This window comes from Meleagris gallopavo, chromosome 5, assembly GCF_905368555.1.
Source record: "Meleagris gallopavo chromosome 5, MGAL_WU_HG_1.1, whole genome shotgun sequence".
Classification (NCBI taxonomy): domain Eukaryota; kingdom Metazoa; phylum Chordata; class Aves; order Galliformes; family Phasianidae; genus Meleagris; species Meleagris gallopavo.
In genome coordinates, this window is record NC_139408.1 from 6,007,484 (window position 1) to 6,019,947 (window position 12,464).

Below are 12,464 nucleotides of genomic sequence, written 5' to 3' on the forward strand. Positions count from 1 at the left end.
AGATTTTTTCCCCCAAAAAATACTTTCAAGGAGATACTTTTCAGCTTTTGGGGATGCCCATCTCCTTCTGAAGACTCTAGAAACAGGTTAGAGAGCCAATAAATGCTTTATAGCTGAAAGAGAGTCTCAGGAAGCCAAGAGAAACCTCTTTCTCCCAGGAAAGAAGCATTGCAAAATCCCATTTCATGTTACCCACATGGTGCTGCATCTTTTGGCAAGTTGTTTCTAATCAGTTCATGCCTGAAATCTTCCTTTAGATCTCAATTCTATGGCCTGCTGGAGAGAGGGCTTTAGAGCTGGAGGATATCTGCTTGCAGCAGAAAGAACTGCAAGAATATCTCTGTCCTGCTTCATGTAGAAAGCATGCACCAAGCCAGTGGCAGAAAGCAATTGCACCCAGGTGACTGTATTTGGTGACTGCAGGGCTCACAGGTGGCCTCATGAGTCAGGTTCCCCTTTTCTTTCTGTTTCTGCTCACCTATATTGTCACTGTTCTGGGGAACCTGGTGATGATCATGTACCAGCCCTCAACTCTACATCTCCATGTATTATTCCCTGGGCAATCTGGCTTTTGTAGACCTCTGCTCTTCCACCATCATCATCCCCTAGGTGTTGGTTGACTCTGTGTCAGAGAAGAAGGGCACTGCCTACGCTGGATGTGCAGGCGTTCATTTTTGACTTTTTGGGCTTCCTGCTGGCTATGATAGCTTAAGACCATTGTGCAGCCATTTGCCATCCCCTGCTGTACTCATTCATTGTATTCCCAAAATGCTGCTCCACTTGTGCCTCCCATCTGACTGTTGTGAGATTCCTCCATGGTACATCACTATTTACTTAAAGCTCCAGGGATAATAAATGGACAGCAGTGCTCTACACCATGGTGAACCCCATGCAGAACCTCTTGATCTACAGCCTGAGGAACCAGGAGGTGAAGGAGGCTTTGGGGAGACTCACAGAAATGGTAAAGATGTGGGTGATGTGCTTAGTTTTTTCATTAAATACGGGTGGTCTTCCTGGGGACTTCTGCCTGTTGCCTTACCTGAAGTCTGATTCATTGTCTTCTGTTGGCTCAGGGTACTGATAATTTCACTCGGTGCTCCAAATGTAATTGTGTTTAGCAGTTAACTCACCCCCATGAAAAGCACAAGTAGAGATCTACAGCCTCACTCTTCTCACTTAAATCCCTGCCACATTCTGCTACCTATCAAAATATTCACATAATGGGCTGGCCCTTCTGCTTAGCAAGTAGGGACAAAAGAGATATTGTCATTCCAGGGAACCAAGGAAATGTTATAAAATCATTAAATGTCATCACATGTGACCTCAGGACACGGACGCCTTTAAGCAAGAAAAGGGAAGATGACAGTAAGTAACTGATATGCTACGTGGGAACTGTTCTTCCTTGTTTATCATGAAACATCATTCAATGATTAACAGATGAAAAGTTATGGATGGCAGTTGGGCTACCTCTGTTGTAAATGAAGGCATTGCAAAGCAGTCTGAGATACAGGCAAATGCTAGATGATGTTTCCCAGCCTTATTGATTCTATGACCCATGAGGATGGTGATGAACCTAGAACCCTAGTGGTACCCCAGAGCCATGCAATAATTTGGGCTGGTGGTGAGGCAAGGAAAAAACTGGATCAAACCAAATCAGGATGACAGCGATCTGCTGATGTACTGACACATAATCAACAGGCTAGCCCTGACCTATGCATTCCAGGTCAAACTACAAAGCAGCAGAGCTGAGCACTTTTTTGTGTCCCAAGTTTCTTGCCATATCTCTGGTTACTATTTAATCCATTTTGTGGTTGTCCTTCTCATCCGATTGAAGCAAACCCTCTCAGACTGCACTGGGTGTTTCCCTCCCACACTGTTTGCTCTCCCATTCCTGCCTTATCAGCACAGCTGTCACTCTATCAAGGGAGACATCAACGGAGTTTCCTATGTGGCAAATTCATTGTGGGAAATCTCATTCATATCCAGCTACAACATGGAGCCCACAGCACCACATGGGTGGTATCAATTCCAAAAGAACAAGTGGTTATTCATCTTTTCCCATATTTCCTGTCCCTGAAATGGGTCCCAAACCTACGTGCAGCCATGGTTATTATGTATACCACCTACTGCATGAGCATAAGCTGCCTGCTCCTTCGTCTCTTCCACATGCTTGGCGATGACATCTAGAATAAGCTATTCCATCCCGTTTCCAGGGATGGATGTGAGACTGGCTGGCCTGCAGTTCCCCGCATTCTCCTTCTTGCCCTTTTTGAATACTGGTGATCCTGACTTTCTTCTGGTCTTCAGACTCATCTCCTGATTGCCACAGCCTTTCAGAGATGATCAAGAGTGGCCTAGCAGTCATGTCCACCAGCTCCCTCAGCACTCATGAGTGCATCCCATCAGGACCTATGGACTGGGTGTCAAGTTTTCCTAAATGTTCTACACTTTAATGATCTCCCCAATCAAGGGAAAGTCTTCCTTTTCCAGACTTTCTCTCTGATCCTCTGGGCCAGGGATCTCTTGAAGGCTGGCCTTGGCAATGAAGACTGAAGCATATCAATGTGAATCGCAAGGGACCTTTAAAGGCCATCTAATCCAATATGGTGAAGTTTGCTGTTAGATGGGGCTACCTTCATTTTGGTTAACTTTGATTTAAACATAGGCATGAGCAGCGCTGCTTTCTCCAGGGTAAGATTCACCTCTCCTTCATGCAGATACCTACTGATTATAGCTGAAAATCACCTCAAATGTCTTTATGAATCATAGAATGGCCTGGGTTGACAAGGATCACAGTGATCATCTAGTTTCAACTCCCTGCTGTGTGCAGGTTGCCAACCACCAGACCAGGCTGCCCAGAGCCACATCCAGCCTGGCTTTCAATATAAGGAGTATGAATATATGGAGTATGAATATATGGAAAGGACTTATCTCCTTAGCTTTAAACAATACCATGTCATCTCTTCTACGTAAGCTGCCTTTGTGGCCAAGGGAGACTTGTCCAAGTGTGTTGGTGGAACCTGAGTTACACATCAGCCAAGATCTCATTCAACTCTGTGGATCGTGTTGGTGAGAGAACTAACTCTCTCATAAGAACTTGGCTTACAAAGAAGTAACAGGAGACGTGAGCTATGGGTCTTAATGTGATCTGAATCTAAAACAGAGAGAAATGAGTCCCATTCTGGAGGACCTGACTAATGCTGGTGAGTAAACAAAGGCACAGAAAAATGCACTTGTTCTCCTTTGAATAAAAGGGAGTGGACAACTCCTGGAGAGCTGAAGAACCTGGAGACCAACCCTTTTCTTTCAGAGCTAGCTGGAAACGAAGCCAACTTCAATTTACTTTAGCATAGTAGTGTTTTAGTATTGCAACTCACAGCAAAGTCTTTATTTGAACAAGTTATTTGGGCCTGGGACTGCCCACCTTTTGAGCCTTTGTCCAAGTCCCTCTGGATGATGTCTCTCCATTCCGTTGTATCAACTATGCCACTCAGCTTGGTGCCACCTGCAAACTTTCTGAGGGTACATTCAATCCCACTGTCCATGTCACTGATCAAGATATTGAAGAGCATTGGTCCGAGGATGGAGCCCTGGGGGACCCCTTGGGGCCTCCACCTGAGCCACAACCCTCTGGCTGTGACCATCCAAACAATTCCTTATCCACCCAATATTCCAGCCTTCAACTCCATATCTCTCCAACTTAGAGATAAGGATGTGGTGTGGGACCACGTCAAAAGTCTTGCACAAGTACAAGATAGATGACACCAGTTGTCCTTCCTTTGTCCATCAATGCCATCACTTCATCATAGAAAGCCACCAGATTGGTCAGACACAATCTGCCCTTGGTGAAGCCATGCTTACTGTCTCAGATCACCTCATCTCTCCTGTGCCTTAACATCTCTTTCAGGAAGATATGTTCCTTGACCTTTCCGATATATCCTATATTGATAAAGCCATTTTAAAACTTCCTATTTAGGGTGTTCTGTTCTCTGACTGCTATCATTTAGAAACGTGAAAGTGTCACATCTCTGAAATTTGTGAAATTTAATTCCCCCCTTCTCTAAGAGCCTGACAGTGCTCATTTCCCATCATTGCATCTCTCCTGGCTTCTCTAGGGATTCCCAAAGCCCCAAGGTCCATGCTTTCTTTGTGATGGATGTCCATCTCTTTTATGCTTTATTAATTAAATCTCATTGCTGATGAGTGGGTGCTGAAGCTCTTCACTGATGGGTGTTGAAGCTCTGCACTGATTCTGTCCTCCAGGTAGAGCCCCCTGAGGAGCTGCCAGAGGAACAGAACAAAGGGAAACCCCAAAGAAATACAAAAGGGTGTAAAAGAGATGCAACATGGGATTTCAGTGGCAGAAAGTTCCAGTTAGCAAATGTTTGCCCTAAAATCTTTGTGCAGTGACTTCAGGTTGTGCTGCTCCAAAGAATCCCTGGTGGTTGTGTTCAAACCTTTCTGAGTCCATCCTTGGTGACCTGCTGATGTCCATGAGCTGTGAAAAGAGATCATTTAGAATCACAGAGTCATTTAGTTTGAAAGAGTCATCTGCGATCAAGTCCAGCCATTAATCTGGCACTTCCATATCTATCGCTAATTCATACCCACATATGCATGCCATTTTACATCACTGCACCACATCTACACATCTTTTAAGTACCTCTAGGGATGGCGATTCAACTACTTCACTGGGCAGCCAGTTCTAATGCTTCATGATCATTTTATTGAAGATCTTTTTCCTAACATACAGCCTAAACCTTCCCTGGCACTGATGTTTCAAAAGCTGATTATTTGACATTTTTGTCCGGCTATTTTTCTACTTCACCTCTACTTTAATTTCCAGATGTCCTAATAAACAACCTTCTCAAGACAGGATGTTTCTCTTCAATGATCTGAGATTGCTGTAAGTCAGGCTCCAATGTGCACCAGAGAACTTCACAAGGACTCCCTTTGCAATCCTCCAGCTGGTGAGCAGCTGTTTGGTATTCAATAGAGAGACACTGAAATTTTATGTGAAGGAATTGGTGCCTCGGTGTTGGTATTTTGGCACTTCCCTGCACACTGTTACAGCAACGACCAGAATTCAGGGAATTTGGTTAAGGTTAATTTTGATTAAGAGTGTTTTATTTCTGGTCAGTAATGTGGTTAATGTACAATCCACAGAACACAAAGCTCCCCAAACTACTGTATTCTGGGACACTGGAGCAAGTTTGGGGGACACCGCCTAAGTTGAAGAAAATTGATAATGTATTGTAATTAGTGGTGGCCAAGAAAAGTGGCCAGTAAATGGCATTCTGAATTATAATACAATTTTGCAATTAATGCTATTTTGTAGGAGGGAAAGAAAATGAGATGAAGGGCCATGTGTGGATTTGCTCTTCTGAATGAAGAAATTACTGAAAAATCCATCAGACAAGGTTAGTGTCTGAGGATGCAAATGCTCTGGCTTTGGAGAAACAGGGAAAAGTCTATGACACAACAGTGCTAATCGGTGAAGTAAGGGTGAAAGATGTGAGGAGATTGAGGAGACGTAGGAAGATAAAGATAGTAGAGTTGGGAAGGAAAGGGTGAAACTTTGGATAGACACTCGAGCAACTTATACAGTATTAAATGCTCCTGAGGGAAAACTTAGTGAACATGTAATGTCTGTAGCTGGAGCCATGGGGAGAAGGAGATAGGGCCTTCTTCTGGCCAGTCCAATGTGGAATTGGAAACTGGGTGTTTACTCATGAATTCTTGTATTTTCCTGGATGTCTGAGACCTTTATTAGGAAGAGATTTGCTGAACACACAGATAACTTTTGATAAAGGAATAATAAGGTTACAGATAATGGAAAATAAATTCTTAGAAGCTCGAGGGATGTACTTTTTTTGCTACAGGAAGAGGAACAGAAATCGAAGACCCCTATTGAAGTACCGGATACCATGAATCTGTTGGTGTGGGCTGCTGAAATCCCAAGGTGATCCAATCTAAACTAGTTTTACCATCACTCAAGGATACCAAAGTCTGGAGGTTGAATGAAAGGAGGTGGTATGCCAAATATCGGAGCTGAAGTTAAAATGGGAGCTGCAAGCTCTCTTAGGTAAGTCAAGATGGCCCAGATTGTGGATACCAATTTATGGACTGATTGCCTTCAATGGTAGCCATCACGCTGGCTGTGCAATAGTGACACCTGGTGGAGAGATAGAAGCCCAGCCACTCCCAGGAAGTAATTCTACACAAAAAAACAGAGCTGAAAGCTCTCATTAGAGCTTTGGAAGTGGCTGAAGGAAAAACAGCCAACACAAGTCCAGATTTAGCATGGTACGTACAAGAGGAGCAATTTGGAAGGAGGGCTAAGCTCCCAAGAGAATCCAATTAAATATGGGGAATTAATACTTGTAAATTGTTACAAACTATAAATTTACTAAAGTGGAATGCTGTAATAAAGTTCATTAGTATGGGGAAACTTTTGAAGTTTTAGGTAACTGCCAAGTGGACCAAGGTGCAAAAAGAACCACAGGCAGACAAATGATGGGGGTATGACCTGAAAAACATAACAGATGCAGTAAGAAAGAGGGGCACTTGGCAGAGGTATTGCAGCCAAGTAAGAGTGAGAGTGGGTGGTGAATTACTGAAAGTCATCAAGTAGTAATACCAAAAGGTGTGATGAAAAAACATAATGAATGCAAAGCATCAGGGCAATCACTGGGGAGGAGAAGTGCATGCACTTAAACCCCACATGCTAGGAAAAAGAATGGGAAAAATAAGTAAGAGCAATATATAAAAGTGTGAAATCTGTCAAAAGAATAATCCCTGTATACAGCCAAGACCCTACTATGGCAAATTAAAAGGGAAGATACTTGTAGTGATTATATGCCTTTCTAAACATCTGAAACAAAATGAGTATCAATATTTATTGGTCTTGGTCGATGCTTTTTCTGGATGGCTGGAAGCATTTCCCTTGTGAACTAAACAAACAGAAGAAGTAAGTGAAGTTTTAACCGAAGGATCCTATTGGGAATGTTGTCAGATAGAGGACCACATTTTGTGGCTGAGGTGATACTAGAGCTTTAGGAATTATGTGGAACGAGCATACTCCTTGGTGTCCATAGTCCAGTGGTAAGGTGGAAGGAATGAATCAGTCACTGAATCGGATGTTTCAGTACATTATTTTAAACCAGGAGATTGGATTTATCCGTAAACCTAGAAGGATGAATGTTTAAGGAATGGTGGAAATGATCTAATCAGATTCTTCTTATCACAAATACTGCAGTGAAATTGGAAGGAATTGGACTCTGGATCCATTATACCCAAATTAAGAAAGGACCTCCAAAGAATAAGTGGAAAATAAAAGGACTTGGGAGGTGTTCTTTGAAGTTTAAACTAACACAAGAGATATAATGAATTGTACCTAAGACCACACATTGGGCTATGCTGAATTGGAGTGTTCCTGAGGTTTATTGATTATTTTTCTCTTTAATGTGGTTTTAATTTTTCTATTGATAAAAATACAGAGGCTAGAGTTTTAATTATATTGTTTTATATGTTAAAGATTGGTGGGTTGGAAAACAACCTGGTCTTACACTGAATGCAAGGATTTGGGAAGTTACAGAATATTACCAGTATCACCACTTGCCTATAAATACCAAAGTCAAGTAAAGATACATTTCAGTGGGGGGATTTTAAGCCCCAAGAAGACCACTGAATTGAGAGCTCTTGGTGTAATAGGACGTTAACAAGAAGGCACTTCACCTCATAGAATGGGCCTTTAAGAAATGGATGGACACATTTTGGGAAAGTCCCATGGTGTTTTCATTGGGAATGAAGTTCAGAATCAGGTCCAAATCCAACATACGAAGGAACAATTACTAGTCCAGAGGAAGAGACTGTTATATATGAAGAGACTGTATAATGAAATATAATTGTACTAGCTTTGGACAAGAATGGGTCTGGAATCTTACTGAAATATGGCAAACTATAGGAGTCCACAACAGTAAATGGAACCGGAACATTAACTCGTTAACTCCATGTGATGTTCTGATGTGGAATACTGACAACAAAAAATCACGAAACCACGACACATACTGAATGTGTTTTGGGAGATTTAAGATCAACGGCAGCACAATTTGAGGAGAGATCCTGTTGTCCTATTTCCTGTTGCTTGTGAGGAGCGACCAACCTCAACCTCACCACTTTGAAATAGCTGTAGGAGCGATAAGGTCTCCCTTGAGCCTGCTTTTCACCCACTGAAGAAACCGGGCCCACTGCCTCTGTGAGCAACACATGGAGAGCTGCTTCAGCTGGAAACTGTACCATCTCATGAAGTGCTTTGCTGTTTGCCTTTCTGATCATAAAAGAATACCAAGAAGTGTTCCCATCAGCGAGGCATCTACAGCCCACCTCCTGCCTTGCGATGCAGGAGGAACTTGGATTCTGTTGATGAGTTAGGCAATGCGATTCCAAAAACATTCTCCAAATCCCCATTTCTTCCCTTCTGTCAGCCTTGCCAGGGAAATAAACACTAGGCTTTGTAACAACAATTTCGTGCAAGAATTAATTTTACCTGGACTGTTACCTGTGTGCCTTCTTCCCACCCAAGTACTTGGAGCTTGTTTTTGTTGTATGAATACAAACTGCTTTATCTCAGTGTTGTAGAATCATGTGGTTTTTCCTCTAAAAGAAGTCATATGATATGTGTCATGTGACCAACAAGCTTTGGAAGTTCTAATTCAGCTGACTCAAGCAGTAGGACAGAAAGTGTCTTGAATAGGATGAAACGTTGAGTGGGAAAACAAAGAAGTGACCCAAGCAGACCCAAGAGCAGAGTGGGAGCAAAACACCTTGACCTGGAGTTTGAGATCCAACCAGAGGGGTGGGGTGTCAGTGCTTTAATCAGGAGAACCTGAAATAGCATCCAACTCCTGTCAGCCATGCCCAAGTGATTGCCCTGAGCATTTCACGTAGCAATACAGTGACCCTCTTTGTCTTTGGACCAACTCTGACTAAGAAAGAGGCTGTAGAGGAGCTCCTTGCTGCTAACAAGGAAGAAAGTTTCTTGTTAGTCCCCACTAATGAGTCTCTCAGGGCTTGTTAGGAAAGATCAGTTCAGTTGACTCCAAGCCTGCTGAGAAGCTCTCAGGATGAGGACACTTTCTTGGTAAGCCCCAGAAGGGCTTGTTAAGCCAATGACTCCTTGAAGGGTGGTTGGTCTCCAAAGAACACTTTCTGCCCTGAGAAGGGGAGCGTCATCACTTGTGATGGAAATAGCCTTAACCAGCTGGATGACAAGAGCCTGGAGCCCAGGCCTGCTGGAAGAGCTTTCTGTCAGTCAAGCTAACACGCTTTGGTTGGATTCCACTAATCAGACAACTTGTTCCTGTCTCTTTTTGATCCATGGAACAAAATAAAACACCTGAACAAAGTACTTATTTCCAAACCCTCTTCAATATGTTGAAAAACTGGAGTTGGTTCTGATCAGAAAAGCATAGGCCAAGCTGTCACTGCAACCTTGCTCTCCAAACTCTGCTGGGCATGGCAGTGGAGTTGCAGAACCACTCTCGGAGGGAGGGAGCTGGGAGTGCTCCTCATACTTCTTCTCACCTTTGGACCTTTTCAAGGATACTTCAGGCCTCAAATTTATTGGTGTTCATTGCCTTAGCACAGATGTTCCTGTGTATTTTGTAGACTGTGAGGCAAACTGAAGCACACTGCACGCACCCTCCACACTTGGCTGGGATTCATAACTGTGTATTCTCCCATTTGGAATATGGGATTGGAGAATGTGTGCGGGATTGGGCTCACCTACTTCTTGAAATTGAAAACTTGTTGTCCAAATAAGAGCAAATCAATACACCTCTAACATATGAAGCATTTCAGGATCTGAAGAGCTTATGCTCCTTTGTTGTATCCTCCTGTAGAGGCTGTGAAAAGCAACAAGTACAAACATTAACAGAAAAGATAGGTGCTCTTCTTGTAGACATATCTTTGGGGATGTGCAATCACCCATTTTCCTCTTTTAAGAAGTATGTTGTCTATTTCCCAGCCTCCTCAGTTCATCCCCTCATCCTTCACTTCCCAGTTCCTCAGGCTGCAGTTGAAGGGGTTCAGCAGGGACATTAACACCGTGCAAAGCACACAGACACCAGAACGCCTCTCATATGACTCACGTTTATTGAAAAATATAGAGTGTCTAATCACACCCCATGGCCAATACATTCTATATGGAGTAAAGGGTGCTAAAATTCTTTTCCTGGAGTCGTCTTTCTCTGGCTGTTCTCAGTTTAGTTATGTGAAAGATCCAAATCTCTGAAACTGGTGAGTATTGCATTCTGCCCCATCTCTGAGTGCCTGCCTGTGCTCATCTCCCAGCATTGCATCTTACTTGGCTTCTCTGGGTTGTCATTCAAGGAGGGTAATCCCAAAGTCCCCAAAGCCCACACTTCCTTTGTGATGGACGTCCTCCTCTTTTAATAATTAAATCCCCACTTGGAGCAGTGCTGCTAAGTGGGTTCCAGAGTTCTGCATTGGGCTGTCCTCCATGCTGACCTCTCAGAGGTACACTCAGAGAAACATGACAAAGAGATACCCCAACAGAACTAACAAGCGTGCATGAGATGTAACATATGAGTTAGGTGACAATGAGCTCTTGTTATCAAATAATGACAACTTCCGACTGAACTTCTCTTAAGCATTCCACATGGCAGTGCTCAGGCTTCCCTGATGGTGGTCTGCTTCTGTCTACCAGAAGACAAAAACAATCCTTTCTAAAGAGTAGTCATATCCCTTTACGTTGGCTGGAATTTGTCAATAAGAGATGAGGGAATAAAGAGATGCTTTTCTTCTTTGATTCCAACCTGCAGCTAGTCACTTCAGCTTTGCCCTGTAACCCTGAAAACGACCAGGACAACTCTGTTGTGAGTCTCTCCCACCATTGGCTGCATCCCACCTTCTCTAGGACAGACCCCTCGATGCTCCAGCATCTTCCCTTTCCTCCAGGCCCTTTCCATGGAAAGCTGGCCATGCCCAGCTAAAAGCTGCCCCAATGTCTGTGGCACATGAGCAGTGCCTTCCTCCTCACCCTGCTCAGGGCAGCCCTCACCTCTTTGTTCCTTAGGCTGTAGACAAAGGGGTTGAGCATGGGAGTGACGGCAGTGTAGAAGATGGAAACCACTTTGTCCAGCTTGACTGACCTCTTGGCTCTGGGCCGCATGAACATGATGGCGATGGCCCCGTAGAAGAGGAGAGTGACCGAGGTGGGAGGTGCAGGTGGAGAAGGCCTTATGCCTGGTCCTGGGGGAGTGGGTCTGCAGCACGACAGCCAGAATGCAGCCATAGGACAGCAGGGTAGCCATGCTGGTGTTGCCCACCATGCAGCTGACAAAGATGAGCATTAAGATACCGTTGATGCTGGTGTCAGAGCACGAGAGGGCAAAGAGCAGTGGCCCTTCACAGTAGAAATGGTCCAGGCGGTGGGAGGCACAGAAGGAGAGGTGAAGCATGGCTACTGTGTGCACAGAGCAGTTGAAGGCCCCTGCAGCATAGCAGCTAGCCACCAGACGCAGGCACAATCCCTGGGACATCACCAATGTGTACTGGAGTGGGTTGCAGATGGCCATGTAGCAGTCATATGTCATGACAGTCAGGAGGAAGGCTTCTGCTGTGCCAAACATGACATAGAAGTAAAACTGAGTGAGACAACCCCTGTAGGAGATGGTTCTGCTCCCTGTCAGAACGCTGAGGGGGAATTTGGGGTAATGCTGGAGGAGAAGCTGATGTCCAGGAGGAACAGGTGGCTTAGGAAGAAGTACATGGGGGTGTGCAGCCTGGGATCACAGTTGATTAAGAGGATCATTCCCACATTTCCCATTAGATTGATGAGGTACATGATGAGGAACACCACAAGGAGCACCTCCTGCAGCTCAGGGTGATCACCGAACCCCACAAGAATAAATTCTGTCGCCATGGAGTGATTTGTCCATACCGTGGTCAGTGGAAGTAACAAGTGATGGAAATACTGCAAACTGGCGTGGCTGTGGTGGAGGTCCCTCTTGCACACAGGAAACCTGCATTGGCTCATGTCTTTCCTGAGTCACAAATAAGGACATTTGCATTATTCTTAGGAGAATGGTTGTAGAGTTGCCCCTACACATAGTAGATATCACATGCAAATAGAAAGGAAGTCTTTTCTGCTCTTCCCTGCTGCCCCTTCCAGCCAAGCAACTCTCAATCCTGCCAAAATTTGATCCTAAGCTTTCAGCATTTCCAAAGAATGTATCTGTACAAAGTCATCACCACTGGAAATGAATACTATAATAAATGTTCCACTTCTGCCATTTCTGTGCTTTCATGGAAGATATTTATTATGAAATTGAAAGGTTTCCTAGAAGCTAGCTGGAAAGCCTGCAGGATGCACAAACAAAAGGGAAATCCCTATCTACTAACAATATGCCTTCACCCACCTCTTGTCATGCTGTTCAGGA

The 12,464-nt window shown here is 44.1% G+C and overlaps 1 pseudogene; it reads right to left on the reverse strand.

Moving 5' to 3' along the window:
• Positions 1 to 11,011: 11,011 nt before the first annotated feature.
• LOC146544218 (olfactory receptor 5AP2-like) lies at positions 11,012 to 11,953 on the reverse strand (annotated as a pseudogene).
• Positions 11,954 to 12,464: the final 511 nt, after the last annotated feature.